The sequence below is a fragment of the Hyla sarda genome, chromosome 1 (assembly GCF_029499605.1).
Source record: "Hyla sarda isolate aHylSar1 chromosome 1, aHylSar1.hap1, whole genome shotgun sequence".
In the NCBI taxonomy this organism is placed as follows: domain Eukaryota; kingdom Metazoa; phylum Chordata; class Amphibia; order Anura; family Hylidae; genus Hyla; species Hyla sarda.
Genome location: NC_079189.1, coordinates 345,457,202 through 345,478,432, shown reverse-complemented (window position 1 = coordinate 345,478,432; position 21,231 = coordinate 345,457,202). Strand labels below are relative to the sequence as shown.

At 39.5% G+C, this 21,231-nt stretch overlaps 1 protein-coding gene across 12 annotated transcripts in view; it reads left to right on the top strand.

Annotated features, from left to right (window-relative positions):
* LINGO2 (leucine rich repeat and Ig domain containing 2) overlaps nt 1–21,231 on the top strand; it is a 1,627,476-nt gene that overhangs the window by 1,022,472 nt on the left and 583,773 nt on the right. For 3 of the 12 annotated variants that reach the window (XM_056521030.1, XM_056521020.1, XM_056520974.1), the window contains exon 6: nt 13,989–14,113. The exons of the other annotated variants lie outside the window; for them this stretch is intronic. The gene's annotated coding sequence lies outside the window, so the exon portion shown is untranslated. The remainder of the gene's footprint in view (nt 1–13,988; nt 14,114–21,231) is intronic. 12 annotated transcript variants of the gene reach the window in all.

Here is a 21,231-nt window from a genome sequence, read left to right as displayed (position 1 = left end):
GAATTTACAATGAGAAAAAACAAGTTGCGATAGATATCACACATTGTAAATCTGCACAGTTAACTAACACATTGAAAATGATCACTTATCTGCATATGCCGATACCACCGGCCAAGTGTGATAGCAGCATATGCATATGTGTTTAACAAGTTTGTGTATATACATACTGTATGTGTACTGGATATAACTCTAATTTTGTGAAAGGATATTTAACAGAATTTTACGTCACTTGACGTTTTCATTGGAAAATAGGAAATGAAATCAATGAAAAATAAAGATACATACCAGTGTCTTGGGCACAGTAAAATGAATACCATCTCACCACCACTGACGTGCTGTCTTAGACTGGGCTCCCACTGTGGAATTTTTGAGCGGAATTCCAATTTGAAATTCCACTCGGAAATTCCCGTTGTCCCATTGCTGATAGAATTGCACTTGAAACATCCTGCAAAAATAAGAATAATGAACTTGTTCAATGTTTTGGTGGATTTCCGCTCCTTAGGCATTGCCGTCTGTAGGAATAGCAATGTCTGAGCAGGCCTAGCGCTGACTGGTTCAGCTGGTGCTGGCCGCACTCGGAAACCGAAGTGTGAACCTGGCCTTAGAGTTTAATTCCACAAGTAACTATACTGTGTTATTTGAATAACCTGAATCTAGTATACAATTTATAGCACTGCAGCCAATGGGGTCAATGGGTTCCCCATACCACTGTGCACTCATCCTCAGACCCCCTTTTTTCTGCATGTTCTGTTTCCTTCTTCTCCATAGAACAATTGACTTTTTTAGTGACCACCATGTTTATTCTCAGTACAATACAGGTGGAATTTGGATAATTTTCATAGAAACTCCTGAATGACAGAGTTGCTCAGCTATCATATTCTTATTATGTGATGAAGCTAACAGTTGTAGTTTTTCATAATAGTGGTATTCTTTGATGAGTAGGAAATTGGGGAGCTCTAGAATTCTTGCTATTTGCCTGGCATTACATTTTACAAGATCATTTTATGAAGTATTTTGAGATGATCAAAGATTTGATTCGAGTTTGATTTGTGGAATCTGAAAAGATTTGTTTGTTCCAGATTTAAATTAAGAAGTGCTTGGATAGTTCTTCAATTCCCACACAAAGTAAAGAGCAGGGACACCTGTCAAAGCTGAGCTCCTGTACAGTATAATAAGTTGCTGGGCGAGGTGCAGACTGCTCAGCCCAGGGAATCTAGTGTGTGGAAGTTATAATACATACAGGACCTCTGCTAACTTCCGGAGCTGCTCAATGTACAAGAGCAGGGACAAAACGAAACACAAAAAGTTGGGGTTTTCAATAGTGCAATTTAAAATAAAAATCTGGATTTAATGGATTTACTCATCTCTAATAGTATATATTTCTGTCATTTTGACTTCAATGTTAGCATTCGTGTAACTGTTGTGTAAAGACATTGCTCTTTATATAGAACAAAAAACAATGTTATGCAGTTGTCAGGACTCATGCGCAAGTAGTATCAGTTCTGTAAGGTTCCTATCTGGCAATATTGTCGGTATCTGCAGTGTTGGCATTGGGCATCTTCCTCCTTCTTCTGCAGTTTAAGCCACCCACACCGTTAAAAGAATACTCTGGTGGAATTTTTTTTTTTCTTAAATCAACTGGTGCCAGAAAGTTAAACAGATTTGTAAATGACTTCTATTGAAAAATCATAATCCTTCCAGTACTTATCAGCAGTTATATGCTCCACAGGAAGTTTTTTTCTTTTTGAATTTCTTTTCTGTCTGACCACAGTGCTCTCTGCTGACACCTCTGTCCGTGTCAGAACCTGTCCAGAGCAGGAGCAAATCCCCATAGCAAATCTCTCTTTCTCTGGACAGTCCCTGAAATGGACAGAGGTGTCAGCAGAGAGCACTGTGGTCAGACAGAAAAGAAATTCAAAAAGAAAATAACTTCCTTCTCAGTACTGGAATAATAAAGATTTTTAATAGAAGTAATTTACAAATCTGTTTAACTTCTGACACCAGTTGATTTAAAAAAATATATATGTTTTCACTGGAGTACCCCTTTAACCCCTTAAGGACCAGGCCCATTATGGCCTTAAAGGGATACTCCAGACATATTATCCCCTATCCAAAGGAATAAGAGGCCTAAGCGTGGGGGTCCCACCGCTGTTGACCCCCGCAATCTTTCATGCAGCACACCGCTATCATCAACCTCCGGAGCGAACATCGCTTGCATTGAGGGGGTGGAGCATGACATCACACAGGGTGGAGCTGTGACATCACAATACTCCTGCCCCGTGATCGTGATTCATCAGACCCGGAGCGATGTTCGCCCCAGAGGCTGATAATCGCGGGGTGCTGCATGAAAGATTGCTGGGGTCCTCATTTCAGGGGCCCTATTTTGACCACCTATAACATTCTAATTGTTCTGTATACGGGCCGGTATGTGGGATAATTTTTTGCGTCGTGATCTGTAGTGTTTATCGGTACCACTTTTGCTTAGGGTTTACCTTTTATTATTTTTTTATAAATTTTTTTTAGAATAAAACATGACAAAAAAAAGCAGCAATTTTCCAGGTTATGCTATGATTTTCACTACTTGGGATATGCTGGGACTTGTAGTATCTCTCTGTTACACTGTGTAGTTATTCACTACTATGCTATAGATTGTTAAGGATATTGGGGGAGCTTTATCAAAACCTGTGCAAAGGAAAAGTTGCCCAGTTGCCCATAGCAACCAATCAGCTCGCTTCTTTCATTTTTAACAAGGCCTCTGCAAAATGAAAGAAGCGAGCTGATTGGTTGCTATGGGCAACTGGGCAACTTTACCTTTGCACAGGTTTTGATAACTCTCCCCCCCCCCCCCCCATTGTGTGTAACTTTGCACCTGCATAACCCAACGTATTTCACATTTATCACACAGCAAATGTGTGCTTTAATGTCAGGCTAAATTAACCCTGATAAGTCCATTATATACCTCTGATTTCATACGGAAGCTGTAACACACACACATTGTTCCCTGGAAACACATTAATATGCACAATAATACTATATATATATATATACATATATATATATATATATATATATATATATATATATTATCGCTCCTAATATTCATGCCTTGGGAGAATCTGGTGCCCAATCTCAAAATCCAAAAGCTCCCCCCCTCTGTGATTTATTTACTTTCTCAAATGCCAGGAACTTAAAACTTTAAGGGAAACAGTATTTTTCTACAAAATGTCTTGCTAGACATGTATAATTAATATGGAGTTTAGAGGTAGAATCTGGTTGGTTGCTATGGACATGTGTTCTAATTCTAGTATGGAGAAGTGTCATCTAGTTTTGCTAATGACAAACTTAGCTCTTCTGGATTGCAAAGCCATCTCTGCTATATGTGTCAGAAGAAGAAATAACATGTTAATTTGAATATTTGACTTAAGTGTGTGTGTGCAGCATACTGAATAACATTTTTACATCTCTTCAAAGAAGTCAGATGTTGGCGATTTATTTGCAGCAATATCTGTATTTAGAAGATACCAGTCTGTTGTATGCCCTTAATCCAAATTTCCTGCTTCATATCAAGAGCAATATGTTTGGGAAACAAAGTATTTAATGATGATTTTTCTTTTTATGTGACTATTAGGTTTTTGCTTTGGGTAAAATTCCACACTGCTGGGTGAGAAGCAAATTTAGGGCAAATTTAAGAGGAATATGTTACCTCTGCAGACTCCACATACACTGTGGAATAGCTGTTAGGGTAATAAAGCAAACTGTACCTTTCTTGGAGCTGATGATGATTATGTTCACTATGCTGGGTTCGTGACGCCGTGGTCGTGACGTCATACCATGCCCCCTCAGAACCCAGGGTGTCTGCATGGAGAATGCGAGGGGTCCCAGTGGCCAGACCCCCGTGATCAGACATCTTATCCCCTATCTTTTGGATAGGGGAAAAAATGTCTAGCAACAGAGTACCCCTATAGCACTTGACTGATAAATTAAAAGGCAATTTAAAAGTTTGGCAACCATCATCAATTTCTCAGTCAAGTGCTATAGGGGTACTCCGTTGCTAGACATTTTTTCCCCTATCCAAAAGATAGGGGATAAGATGTCTGATCGCGGGGGTCTGGCCACTGGGATCCCCCGCATTCTCCATGCAGACACCCTGGGTTCTGAAGGGGCATGGTATGACGTCACAACCACGGTGTCCCGAACCCAGCATAGTGAACATCATGTTCAGAACTCCAGGTGTCTACATGGAGATCGTGGGGGGGCCCCCGCGATCAGACATCTTATCCCCTATCCTTTGGATAGGGGACGAGATGTCTAGCATCCCTTTAAGGAGGCGGGGCAAGTGCCGTAGCCTGACACACTTCTTTCCTTACTCTCACCTCCCAGCCCTTGTCCTTGTCTGACTTGCAGGGCTCTTTACATCAATCAAGTAGGGACTAGAAGTAAGAGGCAAATGAGGAGACATGCCAAGCTGTGACACTTGAGCAGCTTAGCTCCACCTCCCTGACAATTTGGAGATAAATGAAAGAATGATTTTATACATTTGGCCACTTCCACCAGCTCTAAGAAAGAAACTATTTGCTATTATACCCTAACAGCTATCTTATGGCATCTGCAGCTTTTAGCAGCAAATGCAGATGACATATTTCACTTATGATATTACTTGGAAAAGGCTACTGTCATATAAACCAAACAAACATTGTGAATGGTAATATACTTTCATAACAACCGTGTTGTTCCTCAAAGCTTTTTTTCTTCTGACTCTCTGGTTGCTGTCACTAAAAGTGATTGGAAATAATTAGAGGAGTGAAATAACTCAGCAATCAGGACTCTAAATAGCAGGTTTCACATTCTCCAGGTAATTTTACTTGTAACATTTTAGAAACCTAAAAATTACCATTTAAAAGGAGGTTTGTGGCATAAAGTATAAAGTTCTTCCATTTTAAAGAACCATTATAATGTTCCATTATGAAAACCCCTAAAAACGGCCATTAAATGGCCATTACAAAATCCCATTAAAGTCTATGGGATTTTTACATTATCCGTTTTAACCTCCGTTTTGTCCAGTGCATCAACCGAGACACCGAGGCATATAGTAGCGGTAATTCAATAAGACGCTCACCTTGAAAGACATATGATGTGCGTATTACCTCTATAATAAGGGTAAGAGATGATCATTCTCATGGAGTGCTGCTAAGCCTTTAGGTGGCAGGGATGTCACTCCGCACGGAAACAAGTAAAAATAGACAAAAAATCCCTCTGAAGATGCTGCAACTTGCAATGGTTGTTGTTAGTTCACAAAATATGAACAGATCACCCCTTTCTTTGTGATGTTAATTAACATTACATGGAGACAAAACCTCTAACACGTTTAACGCAGAATGCACTTAATCACAATGGTTGTTGTAGTATAACCAAACCACAATATTGTTGTAATATAATCAAATAAATTGGAACAAAATAAACCAATGACGCGTTTTGGGTTTTTACCCATCAACAGGTTGCTAGTCAGATCCAATCTTTACATTAGGATGATGTAGAATATTTACATTACGTTTGTTAGAATCCCTTATAATACAAACAAATAAAAGTGAATTTAAGGAACTGCATGCTCTATAGTGCCACCTATAGGTAATTATTTTGAGTTGCAAGGCATGAGAGTATTCATAAATCTCCCTTTTAATTTCTCATGGAAGACCCCCTTTTTAACAAGCCCAAATCTTTTATTTATTTTTTTTTTTTTTTACATTTTTTTTTTAAACTGTTTATTTATAAACGTTTTCAATTTTTTTCCATACAAAGTGAAAAGCAAGAGATATTCAAGTATAAAATACAGGGGTAAAATTTAAACTTTTTTTTAAATAGACCTCTTCCTTTTTTCAAGAACTCATGTTCTATAACTATCCAGATAAAATTGGAAGTACACTCCAGAGCATAATCTCTGACTTTCTTGTTTGCTCCACTTCCCTCTATTGTTTAGTCTTCCACCCCTACCTTTTATTACCATCTTCTACAAACCTTTCTTCCAGGTTCACTCCCTATTAGGTAAACTAAGACATACAGAATGAGATATAGAACCTTACATTAATGTCTGCATGTTTACTTCATTTAAAATGTTCTTTATTGTGAACTGCCTTTTCTGTATAAGATATTTAAGAAACTTTAAAAAAGGATGTTTTAAAAATTGTTCAAAACTCGTCCTAATAAAGACTCATAACTTGGATAGGTTGTATCCATATTAACATCAATATATATTTTTTTTAGCCTTTTTGTCGTGTTTATCTAGAGTATCTTCTATATTGCAAGTTCATGTATTGATCAAATGAAGACATAAACACATATGTGAGATGTAGTTTTAGGGCCTATTCACATGTACAGTATTCCGAGCAGATTTGATGCGCAGGATTTGAAGCTGTATTCAGTTATTTACTTTACATTGAAATCTGCAGCAGAAAATCCTGCGCAGGATACTGTGAATAGACCATTAAAGTAGATTTTTGGTAGCTCTTAGCTCGCCTATATAAGGATTCTTACGAATGAAAGCAGTACACACTGTTAAAAATGTAATGCAACCTGCCAAGTATGTAATGTGCCAAAAAAAAAATGATGGGCACCATATAAAAAAAAAAAAAAAAAAAAAAAAAAAAAACTTTACAGAGTTGTCGGCCCCAAATAACAGGTTGCAGAAAAAGTTTGATGGAAAACTAACCAAAACAATTTTCAACACAATTTTATTTATTCCACCAGGTTATGTTTGTTACAGACAATTTTTTTGGCAAATATTTTTATAGGAAACATGAAGGTAACATCTAGATGGTGACATGGTGACAATGTTTTAAGGAGAACTCTTTCCATTTCAGGGGATGAGACAAGGATTGATTTGTTGTATTCACACCTGGAAATTATTTCCCTTAATATTCTGACCGATATCAAGACAGCACCTGTAATAATTGCCAAAATTGTATTGAGACGCTAAACTTGTATATGAGCAGTCTCTGTGTGAGAGTTATTAGGCTGGCAATGGTTTGTTCGTGACATCAGAAGAGTGGCAGTCATCTGTATCATGGCACCAGAAAATAAATCCTCAAATGCTAAGATGTTGGATAATCACTTAAACTTTACTGAACTGGATTCAGATGTGTAAAATACAGTAGACGATTTAGATGGCGCAGACCTGAGGTAGAATTTACAAAGAAACTGGTGAGCTTAGTAAATAGACACTGTCGCTGACTTACTAGAGATTGTGGGAATTGTAGTACACTTGACTTAGACGTTAGACTTAGACTAAACATTTTTAATCTGTACTGGATTAATACTGACTCGCAGCAGACTGGACTTGACTTGTTTTAGACTTGTTGGAATTTGTTGAACAATTTAACAGAATTGAACAGTTCTTAGAAACTTCAGACTTTAGACTTGGCTCTACCTAACAAGGTTCTAATTTTAGTGCCTCCACCGAGATCTTCATGGAGCAGTCCTATGAAACAAGTTTCCTTAGGTATAATCGAGACGCTAATGATGGCAGAGCATTTGACAGAGGAACCCCAGACATTAGTCTATCACAGGGATAGATAGGTGCATCCTCCAGGATAATCTGTATCATCCAAAAGCTAAAGTGTCTGTCAGCTGTGCTATTTGTCCCTAAAGACACCTCTTGAGTTTTAGCAGCAGCGGAATCTCAGCAGCGGGATCTGATAGAGAGGACTTTTGCAAAGTCTGGATCAGCAATGGTGTTATTTGGGGACTATCCCAATTTAGGCAAGGGAACAGGGTGTGGAAATACAAACCCCTCAGTGAGGTTAGAGGAGAAAGACAAAGGAGCTGATGCATCTTTACTGACCAGAGCCAGAATCTACACTGACTGCTAGGATTTCTTCTCTATCCCAGAGGCAACAAGGATGGCTTCTCTGATTGGCTGCAGAGAACATGTAACTAACTGGCAGTTGGAATTTTCTTCCCTATCCCAGGGGAATAGGGTGGCAACAAGAATGACTTCCCTGATTGGCTGCAAGAGACATGTGGCTATTCACCAGCTGTTGAAAACAGTTGACCTTTGAACAGCAGTTAAAGTGACAGTATGCTGATAACACTAAAAAACAATATAAAATAAATTTTTATATCAGAGTCACATTAGGACCTATAACAGAGACAGGTACCTTGGGGAACTCTAACCATTTGAACCACCAGTTTAAAAAGTGATCGTGTTACTGCTCTGGGACACGATCAACCTACTCCTCTTTGTTAAGCCATGGCAAAGTGCTAAAGAAAGTGCAGTGGACTGAACAGGTCAGCAGTACACTGGGGCAGAGCAGAAAGAAAAACAGCAAAATAATCACAACAATAAAGTCGGTATACAGCGGGTGAAATAAGTATTAAATATGTCACTATTTTTCTCACTAAATATATTTTCAAAGGAGTTATTGGCATAAAATGTTCACCAGATGTTGGTAAAAACCCAAGTAATCCATAAATACCAAGAAACCAAATCAAATAAGCTTATAAATTAAGTTATGTCTATGTCAATGTGAAATGACACAAGGAAAAAAGTATTAAACAAGTGGAAAAAAAAGCCCCCCAAAATGTTTAACTCTATTTCTTCTGAATATGAAAATACCCCATATGTGGATGTAAAGTGCTCTGTGGGCGCACAACAGGGCTCATAAGAGAAGGAGCGCCATTGGGCTTTTGGAGAGAGAATTTGGCTGGAATTTAAGTCAGCGGCCATGTGCGTTTACAAAGCCCCCATAGTGTCAGAACAGTGAGCGCCCCCCCACATGTGACCCCATTTTGGAAATTACACCCATCACGGAATAAGAAAAGGATGAAACCAGCCCAGACCTCATGTGATTCAATACTTTATTAAAGCACCAGCAGGTACAGGATAAAAGTGACGCATTTCAGCCAGGTAACCTAGCCATACTCATATGTATGAGTAAGGTTAGGTTACCTGGCTGAAACGTGTCACTTTTATCTTGTACATGCCGGTGCTTTAATAAAGTATTGAATCACATGAGATCTGCGCTGGATTCATCCTTTTCTCATCTATCTCTACTGGTGTCGGGTTACACCGATCCAAGCACGGATTCATGGCATATTTGGGGATGAGCTGATGAATGCTGCTATTTTACACCTCTGACGAAATGTAATTAGGGGTGCCGTGAGTATTTACACCTCACTGGCGTTTGACAGATTTTTGAAACAGTGGACTTTGCAAATGAAAAATTACATTTTTAATTCTCATGGACCACTGTTGCAAAAATTTGTCAGGCACCTGTGGGATGTAAATGCTCACTGCACCCCTTGTTACATTCCTTGATGGGTTTAGTTGCCAAAATGGGTCACATGTGGGTGTTTTTTTTTTTTAGAGTTTATGTTAAAACCTCTAGTATGATCAGCCACCCCTGTGCAAATACCAAATTTATGCCTCAAATGAGCATGGTGCTCTCTCACTCCTAAGCCATGTTGTCCACCCTATGTGGTATTTCCGTACTCGGGAGAAATTGTCTTACTTATTTGGGGAGGCTTTTTCTCTTTTTACCTCTTGTGAAAATGAAAAATTAAGGAAAAACCCAGCATGTTAGCGTAAAATTATTATTTTTTTTTTTAAACGAACAAGCTGGTGTAGCCCCAATTTTTTTCATTTTCAGAAGTGGTAAAAGGAAAAAAAGTCCTCCAAAATTTGTAACACAATTTCTCCTGAGCACGGAATACCCCATTTGTGGCCCTAAACTGTTGCCTTGAAATACTACAGGGCTCCGGAGTGAGATTTGCATAAGCGCGGCTGACGCTAGGTTCAGACGGTGGAATGTCCGCACGGAAAATTTCCATGTGGATATTCAACCGCCAGCGAAGCCCTGGCAGAACATGACAGCGCTATGAGTGCTGGGAAGTGCATAGACGGCAATGCACTTCTGTGTGGACTCCACAGAAAGAATAGACATGTCTATATTTACTGTGGGCTACGGAATTTGTATTTCTGACACAGAAACATCTGCAGCGGAAATTCTGCCATGTGCACAAGAAAGCATCTGGGTGCTGGACCGCAAAAGTTTGTTTGGGCCACCATCAAATTGACAAAGTTGTCACTGAAAAAATTACTTAAAATGCATTTCAGTGAGGACTGTGGGGTCAATTAGAATTTCTGGGCGGCCAACAAACCTAGAGATCAGTAGCTCATATAGGTTACCCCGCCTGGACTGAGGTCCAGGGGGTCACCTACATGGGGGGGATTGTATAGGGGACAGGGTCCCTAGTGTGATGGATCTCTACTGTTATTGCCCTGCACCGCCTTCTGGGGGGCTCATCATCACTGGATGATGATGGGGAGGAGAAAGAAATGTGGGGTCTTTTTCCTCTACCTCATTGGCGGTCTCGGTGTTGGAGGCAAGTGCATGGCGTATGGCTCCTCCACCGAAAATGCTTTGGGGTATTTATATTTTATAAGGGGGGGGGGGTGTAAGTGTGTAAATGTAGTGTTTTCACTTTATTTCAGTGTGTAGTGTAGGTGTAGTGTAGTTTAGTGATTTCTACGTTAACTGTAGGCTTTTTTTTGCGGTGCATTTTTTTTATTTTGCAATTTTTGGGGAGCGTATATGGTCCGTGTCACCATCGACTGTTCTGCACTGTGCGGCCAGACCGCAATCCATGTTCAGACTGCGCTGATTGCTGATCATTGAATTATTACAAATTATTTTTTTTGGGTACAGGTTTTTTTTTGGCACTTTTTTTAGGTGTTTGTGGTCCGTGCTACCAGCGACTGTTCTGCGCTGTGTGGCCAGACTGCAAACTCTCCCCCCAAAAAGCAAAAAAAAAATGCCTGTACCCCAGAAAAAGTGCTGATCAGTAATCAGCGCATTCTGCACACGGGGTACGGTCCGGCCGAATATCGCAGAATAGTTACTGGTTGCACGGACCGCATATGCCCCCCAAAAAAGTGCAAGAAAATACCCTGCACCCCATAAAAAGCTAGGGGCAGGCAGCAGACCAGTGGTCGCCAAGTTGTGGCCCTTCAGATGTTGCAAAACTACAACTCCCAGCATGACCAGACAGCCGTTAGCTGTCTGGGCATGCTGTAAGTTGTAGTTTTCCAACATATGGATGGCCACAGTTTAGAGACCACTACACAGTGGTCTCCAAATTGTGGTCCTCCAGATGTTGCAAAACTATAACTCCCAGCATGCCTTGACTGTCTGGGCATGCTGGGAGTTGCAGTTTTGCAAATTGTTAGGGGGAGAGCACTCACCCATTGCGTCATTGCCGCCGTCGGACCTCCGGACACCCGCCGCTTCCACCACACCTCCCAATCCCGCCACGCACCCGCCGATTCTGCCGCACATGCACACCCGATCGCTGATTGGGTTAATCAAATGGGGTCCCGGGGTCAGACGGGAGTGGTCTCCCGCCGGATACACTGGGACTTTAGCTAATTAACCCGATCCGTGCCGCGGGAGCGCATATTTAATAAATGACACATATATACGGTATCTCGTCATCTGCTGTATATATACGGCGGAATGCGGGAAGGGGTTAAACTTAAAGGAAACCCATTACCCAGTAATAGAGTTTGAAATATTAACAATGACATGGTATGCAAGGCTGCCCAGAACCATTCCTACCCTTACACCCCCCCCCCCAATTTCCCCACACATAACCTATGATCCTCTTATGACTTACATTTACTCTCTCCGTTTATCCTTTCCTCACATCTCCAAGATGTCTCTTGTGTATCCCTTGTACTTTGGAAATCACTACAACAACCGACCAACATTCAAAAAACTTCAAAAGCAACCTAAAACCCATCTCTTTAGAAAAGCCTACGGTTGCGTTCACATGGAGTAAATGAAGAGTAATTCACGCTGAAAAATTTACGGGCGGAAAAAAGATGTTTTTTTATGCGGGAAATTCGCGTGCAGAATTGCGCACGGACATGGGGGAGAAAGAAGTGAAGGGTTTTTCAGTCATTTCCGTGCAAATTGCGTGCGAATTCCACGCAAATTGCCCGCAAATTCCGTGCGAAAACGATGTTGGGCGGAATTTTTTTTTACCATTGACTTCAATTGATTTCTGCTAGCGGATTCCTCTTGAAGAATGAACATGTTCTTTCTTCAAACGAACTGAATTCTGCGTCGGAATTCTGCTAGCAGAATTTCCGCAGTGTGAACAAGACAGCAGAAATAACATTAAAGTCAATGGGCAGAGGAGATGTGAATTAATTTGGAGCGGAGAATTCAAGAGGGATTACTCGAGTAAATTCATCTTGAATTACTCTGTGTGAAGGCACCCTACAACTTCTAATAACCCTGCTACCAATACACTACTCACCATGTGAGCAACTTCTACCCTTAAAGGGGCACTCCACCCCTAGACATCTTATCCCCTTTCCAAAGGATCACGGCGGGACCCCCGCGATCTCCCTGCTGCACCCGGCGTTCGTTTAGAGCATCGGGTGTAGTGCCGGAGGCCCATGACTTCACTTTCGCTCCCTGCTTGTGACATCACGGCCATGCCCCCTTAATGTAAGTCTATGGGAGCTGGAGTGATGAGCACATCATGCCCCCTCCCATAGACTTGCATTGAGGGGGCAGGGGCTTGACCGTGACGTCACAAGCCTCCACCAAGCATAGCCAGTCATCCGGCACGGAGTGAAGTTCGCTTTGTGCACCAGATGTCTGGGGTGCCGCAGCCGAGATTGCGGGGGTCCCTCCCCTTTAACTCTCCTTCTTCCCTTACCATGGAGATTATAAACTGTTTGTGGGCATGGTCCTCACGTCCAGTTATATAAAATGCTTATATCCCTTTTTTCATATGTACTGTGCTCTGAATAAATTGTATTTTAAAATAAATAACAATAATAATAATAATAATAATAATATTCTTTATAGATGTAAGTCAAATAATACATGAATGCTGCAAATTTGAGTTTAATTTCATATAATTACTATTTCAAAAATAATTCCACAACTGTAATTTCAGAAGTACTTATTACTGAAACCCACAACACTCATTTTAATCTATTCAAAATGATTGACCTCTTTTATTTTAGTACAGCCTTTCTATCCTGCTACAACTCCCAGAAACTGTCTGATTTAAACAGCCATGAGCAAAACATTTTAAAAATAAATGATTCCCTAAAAATGTCTAATATAGTAGAGATGCCAAACTGGGAAAACTTGACTTTTCACTGAGACATATGTCTACAATCTGTGCTATTAAACTCATAAGAATCCACCAAGAAAAACATCATGTACAGAAATTCTCCACAATGACGCAGGAAGGATACAGCAAGCCTGCCCTTTTAAAATGAACTGAAGATTATTGATCTAAAAAAAAAAAAAATTTGTGAGAAATTTGTCACCGGGGGCCTCTCTTGGTGTCCTGCGAGAAATTCCCTTCCGTGCTTTCATCTACTCTTCTAAAAATGCCTATGTGCTTCAATTTGTTAAAAGCGTTTCTGGTTTCTGGAGGTCTCTATAGTATCAACATCATGAAGTACAGGCAGTTCATAGCTTCAAGCGGATTATAGAAAGAGAGAAAGTGAATGCGAAGAATAGCAGTATAATAATTAATTCCATTCTGTAATGTTTATTTGGATTTTGGACTTTATATAAAAACATCCCAAGAAGAAATAAACAGTTTGGTCATTTTCCGTAAGAGAAAGTAATGTAAGGTTTCACCTTTGACATGAAGTATGTCTTCTTTAATGTTTTTCAGGCAGTTCTCAGCCTGACTAAAATGTTGTATCATTTGACAAGTAGACTAGACAAGAGGAAATATATATATATATATATATATATATATATATATATATATATGACATTTTCCAGACAACAACATATTCTTCTTTTAAAGGTGTTGGCCAGAGACAGAAGATTAATTCAATTTAACTAGGGACATGCTAAACATAAAATAAGTCATACTCACCATCATCTTTGACAACCTACAACTGCTGTTTTAATGGCTACAATACTGCTTCCTGTAACACATTGTGCCCACAGGAACTGCCCATTTACCGGCCACAGGAGTGCCCTGCCCAGTCCCTCCTCAGTCAGTGATTGGCTCAGCAGGCAGTTTCTGCATGACCAGGATCTGTTGGAATAACAATTGTAAGGAATTAGGGTTGGTGAGTATGGCTTCTTTTTATATCAATTATTCCATCAGTCAAATATATTTTCAAAAAAAAAACAAACTTAAATTTACTCTACATCTAATCTGTAGATCAGACCCATAGACATTTGTGTGTTACAACAATATTTGTATAGTAGACTATTTTCAGAATACTTCATACAATGGATAACAAACCATTGTTGCCACACAGAACTCATGGTAGTAATCACCTACATGCTTTTTTTTTTTTGTAAATTCCAAGACATATAGTACAGTATTGGCACATTTTATGGAAATGTACAACATGGAGCTGTAATATCGCCTGGTGCAGAATACACCAAGTTATATAAACATGTTCTAAAAGTCTATACTGAGTTCTTAAAGAGCACATGATCATGTCTTATATACCTATTTGCGTTTTGTTTTTTTCTGCAATGCACATAAACAGACATAAATACATTTGGCTTTACATGGTTAACAATACACATCCATTGTCATGGCGCATTAATTAAATGGTTAATTGCTTTCTTTATTCAGATGCTATGAGAAGATAATCGGCTATGTCAGTGGTTTTTTGTCATCTAGCACAATAGATATGTACACAGTCCATTTATATCTGCAGTAAACAACTATTTCATTGTTGTCTGTTGTAAAATGCATAAGGTGATTGACAGCAATACATAGACCAAATCCATGTCAGATTTTATGTAAGGATGTTGGTTTGTACTCTAAAGAACAGACATGCTTCTATAAAAAAAGAACACATATTTAAATAGCAAAATAAGATTAACCACTATTTAAAAAAGTTAACTGACCCATGTAAATGATTCAGTTATGGTGCATTAGCATATACTGTCTCTAGATGACTCCAACCCAGATCCACGCAGAACTTCACAGAAGCAGCAGGAATGGGACTTTATACATTGTATTATAGGGGAACTATAAAAATAGCTAAGCACCTACTTGTTTTTTGAGGAAAGATCCAAATATGTTATCAATCCATATAATGTCCCTGAGGTGAGTAGAGGCTAACTCAGGCATAGTTCAAAAACTACAAAGACGTGGTCTCAAAAGGCAGGAGGTGCTCAACCCCAAATGCAGTTGTGCATTTATGCTGGGGGAGAGATCCTGCCCTTGTAGTCCCTTGCTATGGGCGGTCCCCAGCATAATAAGCATACAATGGGGGATGCCTGCAGACCACCACAAGTACCACAATGACATCCTACATCAGATGAATGGGTGTGGATGTGTAACATATAAAATAATGCAAGAATACAAGAATTTAGCTCCGGCCGCACACACTGGCCGTGAGTGCATGGTCCCGTTACCTGCTGCTGCCAACGGGGCTGGGATTCGCATCGCGGGACGTGCCCGCATGCGGATCACGGGCAGTCACTCACCTGGTGCTTCTCCTGCCCCCGCCTCTGCCTATCTGCTTCGGCACGTGTGTCCCCGTCCCCTACGGCACGGGCGTGCTGGAGCTTTAAGATTTAAAGGGCCAGTGCACCCATTAGTAAACTAACACCTGTGGCTCATTGATAAATTCCTCCACCTCCCACACATTCCTGCCAGATCTTTGTTGCCCTAGTGCCTGAGAGAAAGCGTTCCTGAGAGTTGCCTTGCAATGTATCATTCCTCTTTGCTCCGTGACCTGACCTTGCTCATTTGCCGCCTACCCACTGACCACTTGCTACGTTCCTGACTATGCTACTGTGCCGCAAGCGCTAACCTTCTGTTATCCCACCTGTACCTCAAATCTCCTCAGCCACCTGTATGGACAAGCCATGCCAGGGGTAGCGACCTGGGTGCCGCCTGTCGCAGCAAGTCCATCCCGCTTTGCGGCGGGTTCTGGTGAAAACCAGCGGCACCTTAGACTCCGCTCCCTGGTACGATATGAGTCATCTACAACACAGGTCCAGCGGATACAATATCATCAGTGTTCCAGTCTACTGAAACTGAGGAAACTGAGTGTTACACCTACCTGTGCATGATAAGTAAAACCAGTGGCCCCTGGTTTTGATGATCATGCACAGGTAGGTTAGTGTTAGGTCCCGTGTCACTTGAGAAACCTTGGTGTTGGTGTGCGGGCTCAGGTTTGTCCTTTATATAAGGATATACTGGCTAATGTCTCAATTTTACATCAGTTTTGAGGGTAGCCAATGTCATTGTTTGCATCTACAACAGTAGTGCACCTATATTCTTGTATTCTTGTAACTCAGGTATAGGCAACCTTCAGCACTGCAGATGTTTTGGCCTACATCACCCATGATGCTCTTATAGCCAAAATACAGCCAAAGTATTATGGGAGATGTAGTCCAAAACATCAGCAGTGCCAAAGGTTGCCTATGCCTGGACTGATGTGATAGGAGGAAGAGTTGGCATGAAATTGATAGCTGTGAGACCCCACTATTCAATGGACTTTTTCCTGCTAAACGTCTTGTGGTCATGCATATCACCCCAATCCTGGGGTAGCCAGGATCTTGGAACTGCAAGCCTCATGTGCTTTATTTGGTATCATATGCAAGAACCCATGTAGAGATGAGTAGAGCAAAGTGAAAACAAGATGTGCACTGGTATGGTGCTGCACTTGAATCGTTGGTTATTTAAAGTATGAATACATGTATTGTCTCAAAATAAATAAAAAGTTACCAAGCAATGACGCATTTCGGGAGTATAATTTCCCTTCCTCTGATTGCTTACATAGCATAGTACATACTGATTTAGATACATAACATAGTACTAAGAACTGGTTGGGGTGGGGGGGGGGGTGAGGTCACAATAGAAACAAAATTAAAATATATATAAACTGTATACAAGTGACATATATGGAACATATGTGCATTTGGAAAAAAGGGTTATCTACAAAATTAATTTAATATCAAGCTGGTACATTTGAAACTATAGAAACGTAAGTTAAAATGAGGTTTAGTTCACAAACAAGACCCTACATATGAAAACTAAAAGGGAGGCTTTGGCCATATCCAAACATTAAAATGAGTAGTAGTTATCCATGTTTTAACGTGGCATGAATGAACCGATGAAAGCGGAATCACTGCATCAGGAATTGCCGGGGAAAATTAGAAAAAAATTGTCGGTCTGATGACACAATTGAATGTGTAGTGAAAACAGGAGAGCCAATAGGATAGCAAGAATAGTTTAAAATGTCCTCTCCAGTCATATGGTTACTAGTAAACCAAAGATGGAAGTCTCAATTCATAGATGCCAATGGACATATAAAAAGGACAGGCATATTTAAATTTCAAAGAAGGTCACATGACCAAATTTCCACCAATGGAAATTTAATAAGCGGAGACTGAACTCCCAATGTAGGAGCACAGCTCCTGTATAGAGTTATTCAGAAATGATACTGGAATAGATTACATCCTTTATTTTTAACAATGTAATATATTTCTTTAGTAGTAATAGACTCCTCCACCTGACCAATATTTGTCTGCTCCTTGATTTAGGTAATATATTTTTTACACATTACTAACCAGGTGTCTAATTCCAGACCCATAATATCTGGATAAACCTCTATACACACATAGACAACTATGCGTATTAGAGGTAACTTCATATTGCTATTATTTTGTAAATTTTGTTATTTTTAATAAAGAAGATAGAGCTAGAAATAGATTTGTCATAATTTAATACTAAGTGGTATATTGATTTTCACTAAGGTTATCTTACAAAACCGCTCAGCAAATGTTCACTCTTTGCATTAATCAAGATAATTATGTTGATTATTGATTTTTTAATAAATCAATATTTAGCCTAGATTAATGTCCTTACAAAAATCTGTAGTTTTCTACAATGTGAAAGCTCTCTTTTTCAACATGGAAATGGGAATGGGATCCTTGGAAAAGTACAAATACAATACTGTATGTTTAACCCCGGGACCACAGGTTTTTCAGTTTTTGCACTTTCATTTTTTCCTCCTCACCTTTTAAAAATCATACCCCTTTCAATTTTGCACCAAAAAAATCCATATGATTGCTTATTTTTTGCAACACCAATTCTACTTTGCAGTGATATCAGTCATTTTTACCCAAAAATCTTCGGGGAAACGGAAAAAAAAAATGATTGTGCGAAGAAATGGAAGAAAAACACAATTTTGTAATGTTTGGGGCCTTCCTTTTCTATGCAGTACATTTTTCCTATAAATGACACCTTATCTTTTTTCTGTAGGTCCATACGATTAAAATGATCCCCTACTTATATAGGTTTGATTTTGTCTTATTTCTGTAAAAAATCCTAACTACATGCAGAAAAATTTAAACATTTAAAATTGTCAAATTCTTTTTTATTTTACCGCGTATGGGGCGGTATGAGGACTCATTTTTTTGCGCGGTGATCTGAAGTTTTTAGCGGTATTATTTTTGTATTGATATGACTTTTTGATCGCTTTTTATTCATTTTTTCATTATATAAAAAGTGACCAAAAATACGTTATTTTGGGATTTGGAAACGCCATTGACCGTGCGGTTTAATTAATTATATATTTTTATAGTTCGGACATTTATGCACGCGGTGATACCACATATATTTACATTTATTTTTATTTACATGTTTTTTTATGGGAAAAGGGGGGTGATTTGGACTTTTATTAGGGAAAGGGTTAAATCACATTTATTAACCTTTTTTTTACACTTTTTTTTGCAGTGTTATAGCTCCCATAGGGCTATAACACTGCACACACTGATCTTATACACTGTTCACTGCAAAGCCATAGCTTTGCATTGATCAGTGTTATCTCAAGCATCTCAAGCTTGGAGCAATCAATCGCCGAAGGGACGCGCCGGAGGAAGGTAAGAGGACCTCCGCTCGTGTCCCAGCTGTGGTCCCAATCAGCCCCACTGAGTAGCCAGGCAGCTTTCACTTTCGTTTTAGACGCGGCGTTCAACTTTGAACGCCGTGTCTAAAGGGTTAATATAGCCCCGGGTCCCGGCTTCAGATACATGCCGGGACCGCGTGACCCCACGTTATATTGCAGGAGCCGGCCAAGGACGTAAATATGCGTCCTTGGTCGTTAAGGGGTTAAAGGGGTACTCCGGTGGAAAAGTTACTTTTTTTTAATCAACTTTTGCTAGAAAGTTAAACAGATATGTAAATTACTTCTATTAAAAAATCTTAATCCTTCCAGTACTTATTAGCTGCTGAATACTACAGAGGAAATTATTTTCTTTTTGGAACACAGAGCTCTCTGCTGACATCATGACCACAGTGCTCTTTGCTGACACCTGTGTCCATTTTAAGAACTGTCCAGAGTAGAAGAAAATCCCCATAGAAAATATATGCTGCTCTGGACAGTTCCTAAAATGGACAGAGATGTCAGCAGAGAGCACTGTGGTCATGATGTCAGCAGAGAGCTCTGTGTTCCAAAAAGAAAATAATTTCCTCTGTAGTATTCAGCAGCTAATAACTACAGGATTAAAATTTTTTAATATAAGTAGTTTACAAATCTGTTTAACTTTCTGGCACCAGTTGATTTAAAAAAAAAAAAAAAAGTTTTCCAGCGGAGTACCCCTTCAAGGGGTTAAAGGATAAAGGTTAAAGGTCATGTAATCCTTCCCCCGGTCTGCCATATGGTTGATGCAATTTTAGCAGGTTCTGCTGAACTGAACTGCCTGAAGTTCAAGTTTTTGCTGAACCAAACTTTTGGTAATGTTTTGACTGGACTTGGGTTCCATAGGTTCGGTTCACTTATCTGATGTTCTACTGTCTCTTAAGTAGATTATGTAGATGTGACATGTCATAAATTATTTCCACAAATGTAGTCCTGTGGTATGGGCGTCAAAGCCCATGATGAAGTTATATTCACACATTTATTTATCTCCTTAGCACTTCAAATTGCCTTAAACTCTTTTTTTCTTTTCACTATTAAATAGTTCCAAACTAATTATACTAAATTACTAAGAAACATGCAGTATCTGATGGTATAATTTATTTAAAAAAAAAAAAAATACCATTATGTTAATGGGAATAGAAAGTCTAAGTAATTGCTAACATATATATGTTGATTCGGTAAACATTTACTGTACACTGTACTCATCTTTGTAGAAACCCTCTAAAGTTTCCGCTATACTTTAAGATAATGGAATTTGATTATTGCATTAAATCCACTAAGAGCAAGAAATGCTGAACATCCATTAAATTAACATTGGCTCCTGCGACAAAATATATTTATAACATGTATTATGCACCAATACAGTATTTGGACTAAAAGATTAGCTGCTTATAGTTTAATGTATAACCATTGTTCAAATATGCATCCTTGCATATATTGGGCATTACCTATGTTCTAAGGCTAGAAAATATTTTATACATTTGTAATCGAGGGACGGGGATATAATACTCCCCCTTTATAAAGCTTTGGTACGGCCTCACCTGGATTATGCTGTTCAGTTTTGGTCACCTGTCCATAAAAGGGACACTGCGGAGCTGGAAAGGATGCAGAGACCTGCAACTAAACTAATATGGGGAATGGAACATCTTAGCTATGAGGAGTGATTAAAGGAGTTACAATTGTTTAGTCTTGAGAAGAGACGTTTAAGGGGGGATATGATAAACGTATATAAGTATATTAATGGCCCATACAAAAATATGGAGAAAAACTGTTCCAGTTTAAACCCCCTCAAAGGACAAGGGGGCACTCCCTCCATCTGGAGAAGAAATGGTTTTGTCTCAAGGGGCGACACGCCTTCTTTATCATAAGAACTGTGAACTTATGGAACAGTCTACCTCAGGAACTGGTCCCGGCAGGAAAATTGAACAGCTTTAAAACAGGGTTAGATATATTCCTGGAACAAAATAACATTAATGCTTATGAAGAAATATAAAATCCCATCCCTTCCCCAATATCGCGCCACACCCCTACCCTTCAATCCCCTGGTTGAACTTGATGGACGTATGTCTTTTTTCAACCGTACTAACTATGTAACTATGTAATAAACGGGCAAAAAGGGCACATAAGGACTGGTAGTCAATACTGAGTGAATGGAGCCTTTATAGCAGCACACAGTGACCAACATTAGGTCTATTTGGCTGATTTGAATGCCCAGGGTAGCAGTAAATGCGACTAGAGGATAAAATGCTAATAAAAATCTAAATTATGGATGTCCAAAACATGGAATA